At 38.0% G+C, this 18425-nt stretch overlaps 1 long non-coding RNA gene across 1 annotated transcript; it reads left to right on the forward strand.

Annotated features, from left to right (window-relative positions):
- The first annotated feature begins 4294 nt into the window (after positions 1-4294).
- LOC144379777 (uncharacterized) lies at positions 4295-12133 on the forward strand. The gene is made up of 3 exons (XR_013443155.1): positions 4295-4710; positions 6238-6327; positions 9115-12133. It is a non-coding gene; the product is annotated as an uncharacterized LOC144379777 (long non-coding RNA).
- Positions 12134-18425: the final 6292 nt, after the last annotated feature.

Below are 18425 nucleotides of genomic sequence, written 5' to 3' on the forward strand. Positions count from 1 at the left end.
AATTTTCTTATACTTTCCATCTAAAAATCTTAAGACACAATAAAATATTCCAGAATATTAGGATTCATCTGTTGGATTGACTGATCTTGGAATGTCAAATTCTTAAATACCAAATTAAACTAAAGGTATTGACATATTTGTTATGGGCTAAATGTAATATTTTATACTTTACACTAAGCTTCCCAGAGTTAAAGACTGTAACACTAAGGAAACAATAACTTCTTTCCCATCTCAGTGGACTATGCTGACCAAGGTCAAAGTCTAAAGTTGTTATTTTTTTGAGGTAAGCCCTTAAAAAAAGAGTTGATTGGGGCGCCTGGGTGGCTCAATTGTTAAGCATCTGCCCTCGGCTCAGGTCATGATCCCAGGGTCCTGGGATCGAGCCCCGCATCAGGCTCCCTGCTCTGCGGGAAGCCTGCTTCTCCCTCTCCCACTCCCCCTGCTTGTGTTCCCTCTCTTGCTATCTCTCTGTCTCTGTCAAATAAATAAATAAAAATCTTTAAAAAAAAAAAGAGTTGCTCTTCTGATCCATGTGCCTGGGATTCCAGCAACTATTTACTTAATTTTTAAGTTTAATTTGAGTCTGAATCCTTGTTTCTCCATGCCCCCACAATCAGGTGGTTTCATCACTTCATTGCATCATTCTGCTGGATAATTAATTATTAATTCTTAATTAATTAAATTAAAAGAATTAAATTCTAGTTAAAAATTAAAAGTATTAATTTTAATATTCTTCAAGTTTGCTGAGGTCACAATATCTACAGATGTATAAATGACATCCAATTTTATTTAGTTATTTGTTTTTTTCTTTTAATTTTTATTAGTAAAGGATAGTTGACATATAATGTTATATGTTTCAGGTGTGAAACATAATGATTCCATAATCCTATATATTACGGAATGCTCACCATAGTGTAGTTACCATCTGTCACTATACAACATTTTTATAATATTATTGACTATATTTCCTGTGCTGTACTTTTCATCCCCATGACTTATTTATTTTATAACGGGAAGTTTGTATCTCTTAATCCCCTTCACCTATTTCACCCCGTCTAGTTTTATTTTATATACCTCTCATGTTTTGATGTCATTCTAAATGACAATCACCATGTAAATATTACTCTAGAACCACCTCATGTTCTATTATTTCATTTCCTATCTTGAAAATATTATTTTTCATTATTTTTGCTTTTGCTTTGTTATTTTGCTCCCGCTATAGTTTATAGACTCAAAGACAGGCTCTTTTTTGTTTTATATGTTAACATATCTAAAATCAGAACTCCAAAAATGAAAGTTTAGAAATACCTTGATCAATTTACTTTGTTTGTAATTCTTCTTTATATATAATCAGTGTGCTATAAATCCATGTCTACCTAAGTCTAAATTTCAGCACATATAAAATAAAAAATTAGTCACACTTAATTGGTCAACCATTTCTTTCTTAGTAGTATGTAAAATGATGGTACATTTTAGAATCTAGGACATCTTAGATTTCATGAAATCTACTGTCATTTTTTTTTTTAAGGATTTTTTATTTATTTATTTGACAGAGAGAGAGATAGTGAGAGCAGGGGGAGTGGGAGAGGGAGAAGCAGGCTTCCTGCCAAGCAGAGAGCCTGATATGGGACTTGATCCCAGGACCCTGGGGTCATGACCTGAGCCGAAGGCAGAGGCTTAATGACTGAGCCACCCAGACTCTCGAAATATACTGTCATTTATTTATTCTAAAACTCTCTGAAAGAAGTGTAAAATTCTTTTTGGTATTGCGAAGCACATCGGGTCATAATCTGGCATTTCTCCGTGTTCTAGTCTGGTCTCCTTGTTCTTGGAGTCTCTTGTTACTGTAGAACTTTCTTCTCTCTCCTCTCTTGAATCCCCTAGTCCTGGGATCTCCTATTTCCTTTCTTGGGTTATTCCCTCATACGGCAGAGCTCACTCTTGAGATCTTGAATTTCTGGAAAATATTTTAGCCTCACTTCATTTAATAATAATAGTTCTTATTAGCAGTAGTAGTAGTTTTTTCTGTGTGGGTTGCCTTTAAAAAAAAAATTCTTTTTTTCAGGAACATTTGTCATTTAGATGCTGCTCATTCTAGATTGATCCCCAATTTTTCTTGTTTCCTATTTTCTACTTTTTTGTCTGTTTTTCTGTTTTCAAATAGATTTTCTCAAACTTATCTTTTAAACCTTCAATTGAATTTTTAATTTTTGCTACTCTGTTTAATTCCCAAGGGTTCTCTCTTGCTTTTCAAATGTTCCTTCAAAAAATTGTATTACTTCCTTGTCCTCTTATTTATTTTATAATGTTTATTTTATTATAGAGTTTTCTTCTGCTACCTGTATCATTCCTGTTTCATCCACATTCCTGTTTGTTTGTTTGTTTTGCTCTCTTTCACATTAAATGCTTTCTTCAAGGTCAGGAACCTGGGCTGGCCAATTTGCCCAGAGAGAAATCCTCCAACCCTTGTCTGGGGGTTATAAGCCCATTGCCAGTGATCAGTGAGCTAAGTGGGGGAAGGAGGGGAATGGGCTCAGTTAATCTGGTTAATCCCATATTTTATTATGGTGTTGTACCTTCCCCCAACCCTGTCTCTGGGTCTCAGGCTAGAGGCTCTCAGAGAAAAAGCCTCTGCCTTTAGCCTGGATTGTAGGGAGGATATGGCCTGAGTTAATGGGTGAAGACCTGGTGCTTCTGCTGGGGTGTTTAAGTAGGGGAGAAAGGCACAAAATACACTTTAGTAAGTGAGTGGAAATTTTAAAGACAACTATTACAAGAAGGAAAACAAGATCCAGTTATGTGAACCTTCTTTCCTATCCTTTTTCATTCACTCAACAAGTATTAAGTATTTACTTTGCGCTTGTAAAAGACAACCCAAATACAGCGATCATCCAGAAGCCAGTCACAATTTCTATTTCAAGAGCTTAGAGACAAGCCCAGAGAACTTTCTAGAAATCCTTATGTAATTAATCAGTTAACTAACTACATTTGCATTAAGCGCTGTGCAAAAGACAATGTCCTGAGTGTATATAAGTGGAGGAAGACCATGTCCTGATGCTTGAGTATATGTGTTGGACCAAGAGTTAACTAGACAAGGTTGGGAGACTAGAGATAGCATGGGGGCAGGAAGACATTCCAGGCAGAGGGAATTCAGGATGTTTAAAGGACTTGCGGTCTAGAAATTGGAAGACAGTGGGCTTGCTTAGGAATGGAAAGGAAGCCTGCGTGGCTGGAATACAGTGAACCAGCCAGAGAAAAGCGTCAGGGGAAGGAGAGAGGTGGGTGGGGCACTATATGCAGATCCCCCAAAGCCAGGCTAAGGAATCTGGGAGGGACTTGATCCAGTCTGTTTTTAAAAAGACTACTGTCCTTGGCTGATGGAGAATTTATTGAAGGGAGAACATTTAACTGCTGTGTGGGTGTAAAATTATATTATCTTACCAATAAATGATGGCAAAATAAATACAGAGCCTATAAAAATTCATAGTCTGTTAATTCAACTTCTACAATTATGTCTAAAAGACATGGAGATATATACACATACATATTCATAGTTGTTTATAAAAATGAAACATTAGTAACAATTCAAAAATCAAATAACTGTAGCAACAATAACTACATGTAATTTTTTGCTGTTTATAGCTATTTTTGTGTATTAACTTTTAAACTTCCTTATAATTTTTGGAGATAGGTAATATTAATATTCCAGTTTATAGAGAAAGCACTGAGGGGTTAAGTATCTTTTCCAAGGTCACAGAGGTGGTGGGTAGGAGACCTGGGGTTCTGGCTGAGGCTGGTGAACCCAGAGCCTGGGCTTTTTACCACTACGTTTACCACATTTACCACGAAATTACCAAGTGGCAACCAGCTAAGCAGCGAGCAGACCAGAAGATGGAATATTCTACAGTGAATATTGTGGAATGGAGTCCTCAAAGAATATTTCGTGACTTGGGTAAAATGTTTATAACATAGTATTTAGTGAAAGAAATCAAGACACAAAATTGACTATGTATGCTTTATGATCACGTACAATAAAAGGTACATACAGTTGTGGCAGGATTATTAATCTGTATCAGGCTTAATTCTTTTGAATCTTCCTCTCCTTCCTGGATCATAGAATTCTCTCCTTCTCACTCGAGGGGGCCTTTTTCCAAGCCTGTTTCGCATGGTAGGCATAGATCACCCACATCAGGAACAGCTCTAAAGACTGTAAATCTCAAAGACGGAAGTTGCAAGCTAATGATGTGCCGCATAAAAATATTCACAGGCTTGCTTGAGGAGCAGGTTTTTCTACTCCCTGAAAGACTTTGAGCTGCGAAGAGGAGGAAGCAGCCGGAGAGAACAAGCAGATGGGAGGAAGGAACTGAAAGACCTCCATCCCTGGGGAGGAAAATAGAGCTTTCCTTTGCAAGTGCCAGGCAAGTGTAGACACTGACTTCAAGCCAAATAGTCCTCTTGTTGCTAATTCAGGAATGTCACGATTACCGGCGTAGTGCCTCTGGGCATCTTCCTTCATCCAACTGCTACCTGCAAACCGTCCCCTGATGGGAAATCTGGAAACCTGTAGGGGACTTAGATGTCCAGCAAGAAGGTGATGGCTGGAATAGACTTCGAGCTGGGACAACAGCTAACATACATCTCCTAATACAGAGGCATAGAAACAAAGCAGAGGAAATACAGCAGAACGTCAGCCAGGCTCATATGTCAATGGTAATGTTACTTTCTTTAAACTTAATTGTATTCTCATGATATCCTATCATGTGTAATATTTATAACCAGAGAAAATTTTGAAATGAAGGAAAGAAAACTTGGAATCTTCATCAGGATATGCACCTGATACGTGGCAACTTCATCTCCATGCTGGGTTTGACCACGACGGCCCCTGCAGTTTTGCTAAGAGTTCTCTTGCAAAGTCTGTCTGCGTCCAGTACAATTTATAAAGCAATTCAAAGGCCCGGAGCACTTCCGTGTAAGGCACAGGCATTGATGTTTTTGCTTGGACACCCAAAGACATAGTCTAGAATGAGAGGAGCAATCTGAGGGTATCCTAACTTCAAGAGAGGATGAAATTAGAATTTTTGGGGCTGTGCTGTACTTCGTACTGCTGGCCTAAATCTTGTCCATAAGAACAGAAATTCCATTATTTTATCCAATCCCGAGACTGTATTTGGTGCATAGCTGTCGCTCCATAAACATTGGTCTACTGAGTAAAAACCCAGGCCCCATTTATCTATAGGGAAAGCAAGGTTTTCCCCCATGGTATTGTAGAGGTCAGCAAAGGTAAATATAACTTGGAACTTCTGACCTGTGATTGGTTTCCATGCAGAGGACTACAAGGCAGGGCACTAGTCCATTCCCCATGTTGTAGGCCAAAAGGCTGCTTCCTGGAGGGATGTGGCCCCTCACATGAGTTTTCAAGGGTAAAGAAGAATTAGCCAATTAAAACAGAGTGGATTAGAAGGTGTCTAAAGTCTTGTGGTTGGGGAATGCGAGATTTGGGGGCAAAGTAAGGAAAAAGATATGACCATGAGGTGGCAGTAATGCATACAACTTTATGGGCAACACTGACAGGTTCAGGTTCAGGGCAGAATCCTTCACAGCAGGAGTCTGTCGGAAGGCTTTGGCACTGGGGTTGCTAGTCTGAAGGGCAGGAGGAGGGCAAGGAAACTTGGTGTGGGGGAGGGGCAGGAGAGGGCGGGTGGGACGTTAGCGAGGGGACTTCCCACCTGGGGTCCAGGCTTCCTAGAGCTCCATGGGCAGCAGCAGCTTGGGATCTTTATGGCCCAGGGCTTATTTATTGCCAGCAGACGTGAGGTGAGGTTTGGGGGTATGCAAAGCAGGCAGGCTGTAAATGGCTAAAAATCTGCTTGTTTGGGCTATTTTTAAAATAAATGGATGTATAAAAATTGGAGTTTGGCACTAGTCAGCTTATGAGCTAACAGATCTCAGTCTGTTGGGAAGAAGTAAACAACCTAGGAGTCAGTACACAGAGGCCGGCTCTGGCTCATTTAGAGAGCAGGCTCTGCGGGGTGCCTGGCGGATGCAAGCCGTTGGGAGTTCTTGGTAGAGACGGGCCGTTGAGCCAGCGGAGCAGGGCAAGCAGTAAGCATGGAGGAGCCTTGTGGGTCATTCTAAGAAGGTTGAACTCTAGGCTAAATGCAATTTGGGGGTCATTGAAAGAATTTAATAGTCTAACCATCTGCACTGTGTAAAGATCTCTTCATGTGAATAAAATAGGTACCTCGAGTTGAAAATACTGCCCCAGAGCCTTGCTACTCCAAATGTGGTGTTTGGACCAGCACAATGGGTACTGCCTGAGAGCTTCTGGTAAATGCACAATATCACGTCCTACTCCAGCCCTGGGTTGTTTTTTGTTTTGTTTTTTAATTCCAGTATAATTAACATACGGTGTTATGTTAGTTGCAGATGTACAATATAGTGATTCAACAACTCTATACATTACCCAGTGCTCATCAGGATAAGTGTACTGTTAACCCTTCACCTGTCTCACCCATCCCCCCACCCACCTCCCCTCTAGTAACCATCTCTTGTTCTCTACAGTCAAGACTCTGTTTGCTCATTTGTCTCTTTTTTTCCCTTTGTTTTGTTTCCTAAATACCACATATGAGTGCAATCATGTGGTATTTGTCTCTCTCTGACTGACTTATTTCACTAGCATGATACCCCCTAGCTCCATCCACATCGCTGCAAATGGCAAGATCTCATTCTTTTTTATGTCCAGCCTCGTGTTTTAAACGACATACCGGATGGATTCCTGGGCACATTTACACTTTGAGAATCACTGGTCTAGAGTAAATGGCCATAGATTTACCTTTACACTTCAAATATAGAATTATTCAGAAGCGGTTCTCTCTCACTAATTTTTAGTTCCTTCAAAGTTGCATATGTAAAAATATTTAAATGGCAAGGCTTGTGATAAAAAACAGCAATAACCCACCCACTCTTCCATTCTGGTTGCCCAAAGGCAATCACTTTCCACTTTTTGGGGCTAATTATTTCATACCTATGAACATGTTTATACTTATATTTTTTAGTATTAGGCTTTATCTACCAGTTTTTCACTATAAAAGATGAGTATTTAGTATGCTTCCACCTCTGCCTTTCACCCTGCATAATAAAAATTCTCCCTTATCTTCTCTAATTAGAATTATAATTTTTATTTAAATCACTATCCAGTGTTTATATCGATATGGTTATGAAAATCCTATTTACAATTGAGTTTAGGACAGTATCATTTTCTTTCTTGCACAACTTTTCGTTATTTTCTTGGAATTTTTTTTTCCACAAATGATTATTCATGCATCCACTACCCTTTGTCCTAAGTACAAAATTTCTCAAACAAATGAGATATTCTCTGTCTGTCTCTTTTCTGGTTTAGAGTCACCTGACATGCCCTAACCCAACCTGGTTGCTCTCGGAGCCCACTACACAGCCCTTAGCCTTAAAATCCTCTCAAAACCATCTTGGGAACCCCGCCCCATTTGTCTCTTATGCTGGGTTATTTTTCCCCAAGTCTCACATCTCCTTTTAATTTGTTCACTCCATCATTTTGGTGGCCCTTGTCATCCTATGGATGCTTGTGAAATGACATGTTTGAAATTTCACATCTTTATTCTACCCTAACCCTTAATTAGTAGTTCATGCTTCTACACTCCTCTGCCCAGAAGCTTTTAGAGTCGTCTTTCTGTCCTCACTCAAGTTCCCATAATTACAATCCTATGTTTTGCTGTGGATCTAGCTCTATCTATATAATTGGAGACTCAGTGGGCCCCTGTATTTGTTTCGTATGTCTGCGGTAACAAAGCACTACAAAGTGTGGCGCTTAAACAACAATTTGTTGTTTCACAGCTTTGGGGGCTGGAAGTCTGAGATCAGGATATCGGTATGGTTGGTTCCTTCTGAGGGCTGTGAGGGAGAATCTCTTCCGTCTCTGTCTTAGCTTCTTGGCAGTCTTCGGCACGCCTCAGCTTGTAGATGATTCACCCAAATTTCTGCCTTCGTCTTAAAATGGCCTTCTCGCTGTGTGCATCTGTATCTGTGTCCAAATTTCCCCTTTTTGTAAAGACACCAGTCACAATGGATTAAGGCCCACCCTCGTGATGTCATCTTAACATGATTACATCTTCCAAGACTGTATTTCCAAATAAGGTCACATTCTGAGGGTTAGGACTTGAACATCTTTTGGAAGGACACAATTTCATCCATAACAGCTCCTTTGAACTAGAAATTCAGTTCTTTCAGTTCTAGGAAATTTTCTTGAATTTTTTCATTGAAAATTTTCCTGTCTTTTCTTATGGTCTTCTCTGGAATATTTGTTATTTGGATCATGGGACTTGTGAAATGATCCTCTAATTATATTAACTTTCCCTCTATTTTCTGTGTCTTAATTTTAAAGTCTGTATCTTCCAACCTTTTTATTTAATTTTTTATGTTTTTTTATCATATACAAACTCACAATACGCCATCCACCCACACATTGTCTACTTCTGTGTGTATAATTTCCAAGAGTTCTTTTTCATTCTCTGAATATTACTTTTTAATATCATCCTGCTTTTGTTTCAAGATGGCACTGTATTTCCTTTTTTCTCTGATAATATTAAAGATCTGATTTGAAGTTTTCTTTACCCATTGTTGTTTGTTTCCTCACTTTTCATTTCTTTATCTGTCTCGGTCTATTCCCTTTCCATTACTTAAACATTTTCTCATATTTAGGAGTAGGGAATACAAAGCTGAATTGATGCACTCTGTGTGTCTCCTGGGCTTGTTAATTGGTACACGTCAGTCTTGGATGGTCTGAGACATTCTGAGCGTTCAGTGAGGAAAGGAAGAAAAGATTTAGTTTCTCTGTTTTCATATCCTCCACACCTCAGTTATATCTGGTGTCTGTTCTCTTGTGGTAGCTCATACCTAAAGATGTCTCTGCCTCCCAATGAACCATACCTCCTAGTATTCACATGTTTAGATAGTACACTTGTCTCGATTCTGGATGGGCCCCGTGACTCTCTTCTTACCAACCTAATGTGGGAGAAGTGATACTGCGTGATTTCCAACTGTATGTCATAGATTCTTTGTACTTTCCTCCGGGTTTCTCAGAATGCTTGCTTTAGAAGAAGCCAACCTCTGTGGATGAATTTCAACTCACCAGAGACTGCCAAGCTGTGATGAAGACAGACTGGCTCCCCGGAGAGGCTATGTGTAAAGAAGAACATCTGGTCATTTGCTGCCTGTTCCAGTCATCCCAGCTGAAGAGCCAGGCATGAGAGTAAGCACTTCATCTTGAACAGCCAACTCATCCAAGCCTTCAGAGACTCCAGCCCAGCCACCATCTGTTCATAACTGTATTAAAGAGCTATAGTGGGAATTGTCCAACTGGGCCCAGTCAGCCCATAGGTATAATAATAGGTATAATAATAGATGATTATTTTATGTTACTTACATTTGGGGGAAATGATTTGTTACATGCCAGTAGATTACAGAAACCTCTCCCATTCAACAGGACCCCTGTGTTATTCCCTTCCAAAGACTGTGTCTCCAATTTTCTGTTGAGGTGAAACAGAGCTAGTTCCCTAGATATACAGAGTAAGGGTGGGCTCCTGAGAGTCCAGCTGCTCCTTAAAATGGTACTTGAATTCATTCACTGAATGAATGATGCCCCACTTTCTAACCACAGCATGACCCTCATAGCCATCAATTTCTGAACCATTTTGATGTTCTATCGTTATTTCAGGTTACTTAGTGCACAGTTTCTAGCACGGAAGCTTAGAACTCATGTTTCTCAAGTTTTCTAAGCAACTACCCCGTATCCATCTGCTTTCTGGCTTCCAAAATTCTGTTTCAGTTATTCTCCTGTTCTTTTTGTCTTTGTGGTTTTATGGCTTTTAAGGATTACTTTGTTTTGGTGGAGGATCTCTAATCAAAGGTCCCCAGAAACCACTTTATTAAAGGGCACTACTCAAAGCAGAACATTGTAAACAAAATGAATGGGGACTTCAAACAGATTAACACTCATTACTTACAAAGAAGGACCACTTTAAAATTTGGGACATTACGTTCAATGACTGGAGTTCCCTGAAGGACTAGCCCAGGTACCTTTCTAAGTTCATACTTATAAGTGGTAATACACAGATAGGCCAAGAAGTGCTTAAAAGCACCCTGCCAGGGATTCTGAATAAATATTACTTGAATCTATAATAAGACTTCGGAGGGATTCAGTATGGCTCCTCTTTCCCTCAATGCCTTTTTCTTCCCCTGAACTGTTCTGCTGCACTGTGGTTCTGTAATTCATATAAAATAAAGTCATATTCAGAAGTAGTTTGCTACAATAGTTTTGTTACAACTCATTATGGAAGTATTTTTTTTTTTCTGTCATAACTAACAAAACTAACGACTCCCAACTTCGTTTAAGATGAGTCACATTTTTTGAGAACATAGCCAGGTATGGTTAAATTTTTAAAAAATATCTTATTTTGCTTATAAAAGCCATACGACTTCTATAAAAAGCAAGTGGTTCAAGAGAGCAAGGAAGCTTGGGCAAGTTTTGAAGGACAAAATTAGGTAGCAAATGATTTAAGCAACATCGATCTGTTAGGGTTTCCCTTTAATTTTTATGTCTGAACATATAGTTTTAGTTTACTCAAGGCCTTAATATGATTTAATAAGAAATCCACAGACAGACCTTTACTTTTAAATGTAGTATAACATGGTCATCATGAGGCTTTAATTTCAAGTTAATTATCATAATATGCTTGTAGCATTCATAAAAATCCTCTGGAATCTCCAGGGAATGAAAGTATTACATTCTGCTGCCCCCTGGCAGACATTTTGTTTACTGAATAATGTGAACTGCCCTAAGGAAAATGAAAACAAGATAGAAGCTGCCCTGTCTGTATGCCTCCATGGGAGATAGAATATTCTTTTTGGTGTTTGTCGTCCTATGAGCAAATATTATCTCTAGTTGAAATTTGTTTGAATGAGGATTTTGCTGAAGCAGAACCAGCTCATCTAAATTCTTGGCTTCACTTTCTCTTAAGTGGGAATAGTTCATATTAAATGAATGCCAAAAGAGGATAAGCGTTATAAATAAATAATTAAAGAGAAATCCTACCATCACCATTTTAGGTACTTTATTATGAACTGAAACTGTGAATCGTGAACTAACTAAAGGTAGAGTTGAGGTCCATATACATTCTCAAAGTTTCCAGGGATCAAAAGCTCATTACACCACCAATGTCCAGTGCATGCACCCACCGGAGGAGCCGAGGAATCATGTTGAGCTGGGGGGGAGGGGTGTAGATAACACTACCTGAATCATCTCGCCCATGTTACGTTGCTGTCAGAACATATAAGAAATAATGTGTGATCTGCAAACCCTCGACGTGAGAGTCAAATCCACGTGATTAAAGATCTGTAGAAGATTTCCAAAGCAGGAGCAAAATAAAATATGAAGTATTCATATTTCTGTTTCCTCTTGCTTTTTTTGAGAGTAGAAGAAGCAGTGAGCTACCTTAATGGTGACAGAGGAGTAGAAATTTTCCAAGTCCTTAAGAGTTGTTTCAACAGACAGACTTGTGGAGAATACTTACCAAGAAGTCAAGTGGGAAATAACCTAGTCTTGTCTGCATTTCAGTGTTGTCCAGAGGGTTCTGGAGCTGGGAGGTGAGGAAATGTTGAGGGAGATCAGAGAGGGATCAAATTTGAATGTCAGCCAGTTACTGCTGTTGCCTGCTCTGCTCCCCAGGATTTTTACTGACTTCCAGATAGGATAGAATAGTTTCCTTTTAGGTTTTATTTCATATGATCAGGTTTTCTTCCAAATTTATTGAATCCAAAACTCTGGGATCAACCAGGGAATCTCCATTTTAATATTTTTAGGTGATATTTAGGCAGAAATGGATCTTGGTGAAACAATTTTTGTTATATTGCCTGTTTTCAGCTGTATTGTCTCTTGGAATTTGATGGTAAAGAATATCCATATGATACCATATTGTAGGCAGTGGCAAATTTCCTAGATTCTTCTCAGGGCTCCTTGGACAAATACCAGACATGAATCCCATGTGAGTACACTCAATGTAAGATCTGCCTGTGTTTTTTTTTTTTTTATTATTATGTTAGGTTAATCACCATACATTACATCATTAGTTTTTGATGTAGTGTTCCATGACTCATTGTTTGCGTATAACATCCAGTGCTCCATGCAGAACGTGCCCTCTTTAATACCCATCACCAGGCTAACCCATCCTCCCGACCCCCCGACCCCCTAGAACCCTCAGTTTGTTTCTCAGAGTCCATAGTCTCTCATGGTTCATCTCCCCCTCCGATTCCCCCCCTTCATTTTTCCCTTCCTACTATCTTCTTTTTTTTTTTTCTTAACATCTAATGTATTATTTGTTTCAGAGGTACAGATCTGTGATTCAACAGTCTTACACAATTCAGAGCGCTCACCATAGCACATACCCTCCTCAATGTCTATCACCCAGCCACCCCATCTCTCCCACCCCCTAGCACTCCAGCAACCCTGTGCTTAAAAAAAAAAAAAAATAATAATAATTGGAAGAGCCATGTAAGATTCTTCCTTTAATGAAAGCTTCTGAGAGATTTGGCCTGAGTTTTTATTCTAGGACCAGCATTGTTACCCCTAGCAATCGTTTTGTTTATGAAGTTCTACGGACTGCTCTCAGACTACTGAAAATAGGTTAGAGGGATTAGTACCAAAATTCTCAAATACTTCTTTTTGTGCAGCTAGCCCTGAGTTAAATGATTTCTGCCTACATAAAAATGTGGGCACACCTACCCAAATATGTTTGATTTATATGTATTTCATTGTCTGTGTCAGTGCTTGTCTATTTACACTGAATTATGTGTTGCATTTTTGTTATTTAGGGTTTTTTGTTATTTGTTTGTTATTATGCATTATATTTTTCTCTGTATTTTGTAATATGTTTCTTGGAGAAGACATTTAGTGAGGAAGGAGGCTAAACAAGATGATCTCTGAAAACACATTCCAATTCTCAGACACAATGATTAAATGATAACTTGCAGTTCTTATGAACTAGAATATTCCTGGCAATTCCATGGATTCTAAATAAGTAATAGGAACCATCTTTAATAGATTATTTTGTATTAATAGATTTTATTCAGTTGTAGCAGTTTTAAGTTTACTGAAAAATTGCACAGAAAGTTCCCATATGCCTCCTATCCACCTTTTCCTTCTACAGTTTCCCCTATTATAAACATCTTATAGTAGTGTGGTACATTTGGTATAATTGATAAACTAATATTGATAGGTTATTATCAGTTAAGGTCCATAGTGTTCATTAAGTTTCACTCTTTGTGTTGTATAGTTTATAGCTTTTGAAAAATGTATCATGCCACTTATTTACCATTACTGTCTTGTGCAGAAGAGTTTCACTGCCCTAAAAATCTCCTGTGCTCCACTTAATTCATCCCTTCCTTCCTTCTTCCCTCAAAATCCCTGGTAACCATTGATCCTTTTACTGACTATATAGTTTTGCCTTTTCTAGAATGTCATGTAGTTGGAATCATACAGTACCAGCCTTTTGGAACTGGCATCTTTTACTTAGCAATATGTATTTCAGGTTGTTTCTTCTTTCATCTTCTTATCTTCCTATCACTGGATAATATTGCATTGTATGGAGTGCCACAGTTAATCCATTCACCTTTTGAATGGTATCCTGGTTACTTGCAATATTTTAGCAATTATGAATAAAGCTGTTATAAACATTACTATGCAGGATTTTGTGTCTCATAAGCTTTGAACTCATTTGGGTAAATACCTAGGAGCATGATTGCTGGATTGTATGGTAAGCCTATGTTTAGCTTCGTAGGAAACTGCCAAATTGTCTTTCAAAGTGGCTGTACCATTTTGCATTCTCCCCAGCAATAAATGAGAATTCCCATTGGTCCACATTCTCACCAGCATTTGGTGTTCGTGTTTTGGATTTCAGCCATTCTTATAAGTATGTAGAACAATACTGAATAAGTTGTTTTAATTTGCATTTTTTGATGACATATACTCTAGAGCATTTTTTCATATGCGTATTTAGTGTCTGTATAAATTCTTTGGTGAGGGTTGTGTTCGGACCTTTTGTCATTTTTTAATTGGGTGGTTTGTTTTCTTATTGTTGAGTTTTAAAAGTTCTTTATATATTTTGGACATATTCTTTTATCAGATAATGTGTTTTACAAATATTTTCTCCCAGCTTACGGCTTGTCTTTTCATTCTGTTAACAGTGTCTTTCACAGAGCAGACATTTTAAATTTTAATGAAGTTCAACTTATTAATTATTTATTTTATGGATTGAGTCTTAAAAATCATGTCCATGCCCAAGGTCATCTAGATTTTCTTCTGTGTCCTGTGTTATCATTTAGAAGTTTCATAGTTTTTCATTTACATTTACATCTGTGATACATATTGAGTTAATTTTTGTGATGGGTATAAAGTTCCTGTTTACATTTTTAAAAAATGTGTTGTGCATGTGGATGCCCAGTTATTACAGTATCAGTTTTTGAAAAGACTATCCTCCATTGAATTGCCATCAAAAGACTATTTCTCCATTGAATTGCCTTTTGCTCTTTTGTTGAAAATCAGTCAACTATATTTGTGTGGACCTATTTCTGTACTCTCTGTTTTTTTCCATAGATCTATTTGTCTGTTCTTTTGCTACTACTACACTGTTTTTTAAAAAAAGATTTATTTATTTATTTTAGAGAGAGAGTGTGTGGCAGGGGTGGGGAGGGACATAGGGAGAGAGAGAATCTCAAGCAGACTCCCTGCTGAGCGCGGAGCCCAACACCTCTCAACCCAGGACTCTGAGATCATGACGTGGGCTGAAACCGAGTCAGATGCTTAACGGATGAGCCACCCAGGTGCCCCAATACTACACTCTCTTGATTATTGTAGTAAGTCTTGAAGTTGTCAGTTCTCTGTGTTCCACTTTAGAATTCTGTTGGCTACTCTGTGTCATAATAAGTTTTAGAATCATTTTATTGATATCCACAAAATAACTTGCTGGGATTTTGATTAGTATTACATTGAATCTATAGGTCAAGTTGGGGAAAACTAACATCTTAACAATATTGAGTATTCTTATACATGAATATGAAATAACTCTCCATTTATTTATATCTTTAATTTCTTTCATCAGTGTTTTGGAGTTTTTGTTGTTGTTGTTTTTAAAGAGAGAGTGCAAGATGGGGGGAGGGGAAAAGGGAGAGGGAGAAAGAGAGAAAATCTTAAGCAGGCTCTTTACTCAGCATGGAGCCTGACATGGGGTGCCCCTGCCCCTGGAGTTTTCTTATACAAATTAAGTTAGAGTTATACCTAAGTATTTTATTTTTGTGTGTTAATGTAAATGGCAGGGTGTTTGTAATTCAAATTCCTTTTGTTCATTGTTGATTTATAGGAAAGCAATTGGCTTTTGTATATTATCTTCTATCCTATAACCTTGCTATAATCTCTTATTAGTTCCAGGATTTTTTGTTGTTGTTGATTGTTGGGGGTTTTCTACAAAGAGCATCATGTCATCTGTGAACAAAACTTTATTTCCTTCTGCCCAATCTGTATGTCTTTTATTTCTTTTCTTGTCATGTGTCATTATCTAAGAATCCCATACAATGTTGAATATGAATGGTGAGAGGGAACATCCTTACCTACTTTGCAATCAAGGGGAAAAGTGTCTAGTTTCTAATTATTAAGTCTGATGTTACCTGCAGTCTTTTGTAGGTGTTCTTTATCAAGTTGAGAAAGTTCCTTTCTATTCTTACTCTGCTGAGTTTTTATTATGAATGGGAGTTGGATTTTTCCAAATGCTTAAAAAAAATCTATTGATATGATCATATGATGTCTTTTCTTTAGTCTCTTGATTACATTAATAATTGATTTTTTTTTTTTTTCTTGAATGTTGAACAAGCCTTGCATGCTAGAATAAATACCACTTGGGTATGTTGTATAATTCTTTTTATACATTATTGGGTTTGATTTGCTAATATTTTGTTGAGCATGTTGGCATCTTTGTTTAAGAAAGATATTGGTCTGTAATTTTCCTTGTAACATCTTTGATTGGTTTTGGTGTTAAGCTAATGATGGCTTCATAGAATGGGTTTGCAAGTATTTCCTCTCCTGTTTTCTGAAAGAAATTTTGGAGTATTGGTATCATTTTTCCCTTAAATGTTTGATAGAATTCACCAGTGAAACCATCTGAACCTGATGTTTTCTGTTTTAGAAGTTTGTTACTTATTGGTTTAATTTTTTTATCTACATAGGTCTGTCAAGGTTATCTATTTCTCCTTGTATGAGTTTTGGTAGATTATATCTTTAAAAGAGTTGGTGTGTTTTACCTAAGTTATCAAATTTTTGGACATAGAGTTGTTTATAATATTCTTTTATCATTCTTTTAATGTTTGTGAGATCAGTAATGATAGTTCCTCTTTCATTTCTGATATTAGTAATTTTTTTTTCTTTCTCTCCCCCCCTTGGTTACCTTGGCCAGAAGTTTATCATTTTTATTGATCTGTTCAAAGAACAAGGTTTTGGTTTCATTGATTTTTCGGTATTGATTTTCTGTTTGGGATTTTATTTCTCCTGTAATATTTATTATGTCTTTTTGGGTGCTTGCTTTGAATTTAATTTACTCTTCTTTTCCTAATTCCCTAAAGCTAAGTTAGATTATTGATTTTAGATCTTTCTTCTTTAGTAATACATGCATCTAATGCTATAAATTTCCCTCTAAGCAATGCTTTTCCTGCATCCACAAATTTTGATAGATTGTATTTGCATTTTCATTTATTCAAAATATTTTAAAAATTTTCTTGAGACTTCCTTTTTGACATATATTTTGAAAGGTCTTGTTTAATAGCCTAATGTTTTTGGATTTCCCAGCTTTTTTTTTTTTTTTTTTTTCCTGTTATTGAGTTCTAGTTTAATTTCATTGTGGTCTGACAGCATACTTGGTATCATTTCAATTCTTTTAAATTTGTCCACAATGATGGCCAACCTCACTGGCCCAGACATACACAGCAGAGCCTTCATGTATATAGTACCATATGTTGGCTATCATGGCTATCCAGAGACTGTGCTCTCACCCTTTGAGCTCAGCTATGGAGTCTGTGTAAATGTCTGCCACTGGGCAATGGTGACAGTGACAAGCAACAAGGACATAATTGCCACCCTGCCTGTGCAACCTCTTCATCTGGCCCATCTGTCTGTTAAGTTGGGACCCTGAAGTACAACCCTGACATTTCCCCCTACCAAGGGCTTTCAGCACCTATGCAAATGTAACTATGTTTATGTAAATTGGAATGTCCAGCCTAGAAGAGTCCTGAAGTCACCCCCGCCTGACTGTTTTGCTCTGATTCCTTGCCATTTTTGTTCTTGCTTGTCTCAGGGGATTGGTGATAGCAGGGGAAACTCCCAGTGGCATATTCCTGCTGAGTTAGGGACACCTAGCTAGGCCTTCTGATATTCCAAAGGCATATGGGATCCTCCAGGGATGAAGGAAGCCCCCACACCCACTCTGATCCATTCCTAGATCTCTGGATGGTTTGGGTGCCCTTCTCCCTGGATCATGAGGAACAGAAGATGAAGGTTCATAGGGGGCCATCCTGGGCCTTCTCCAACATGGCCTGAACTCAGCCCTAGCACGCTTGGGCCTGTCAGGAGTCTCCCCACACCTGCCTAGGGCCCCTTTGAGAAAGGCATTGTTAACTGAGCCTGCCAGGAGACCCAACCAGGGGGTTGTATGGCTTGGCCCAGACCCTGGCTGTGGAGGGCAGTAAGGCTACCAGCTGGCCAAGTGGTCCAAAGAACCCACTGGGGCTTGGTGTGCCTGACTATGGGCAAGTGCCTGAATTCCCTGTGTGGGAACTCTGTTGATGAGTGAAAAACAGCCACCCATGGGTGGGGACTATGAATACACCAAAATGTAATTTATTTTGGTGAATGTTCCATATGAGCTTGAGAAGAATGCATATTTAGCTTTTGTTGGATGAGGTATTCTATAAATGTCAATTCAAACTATTTGATTGATGGTGTCAGCCAGTCTATGTATGCCTCTTTTTCTATTGTATGTGGACATTAAACTTATATTTTAATCAATTTTTCATTGTCTTTTAGTAGTAGATTTCCAAATCATTATGTAAAATGTCCTAATAGACAAATTGACAACACTTATCAACAGACAATTTATAAAAGAAGAAATACAAAATATGAATCACCATAGGAAAAATGTACCTTTACTGATGATAAAATAGTAAAAATAAATTTAAATGAGTTTTTGTTTGTTTTTTAATACCAAGTTGACATTGGCTGATGTGCAATGAAATAATCATGGACATTCACTGCTTCTGGGCAAATCCAGCTCAATAAAGACTCATTGGAGGACTGTTTG

This window comes from Halichoerus grypus, chromosome 13 (genome assembly GCF_964656455.1).
Source record: "Halichoerus grypus chromosome 13, mHalGry1.hap1.1, whole genome shotgun sequence".
Classification (NCBI taxonomy): domain Eukaryota; kingdom Metazoa; phylum Chordata; class Mammalia; order Carnivora; family Phocidae; genus Halichoerus; species Halichoerus grypus.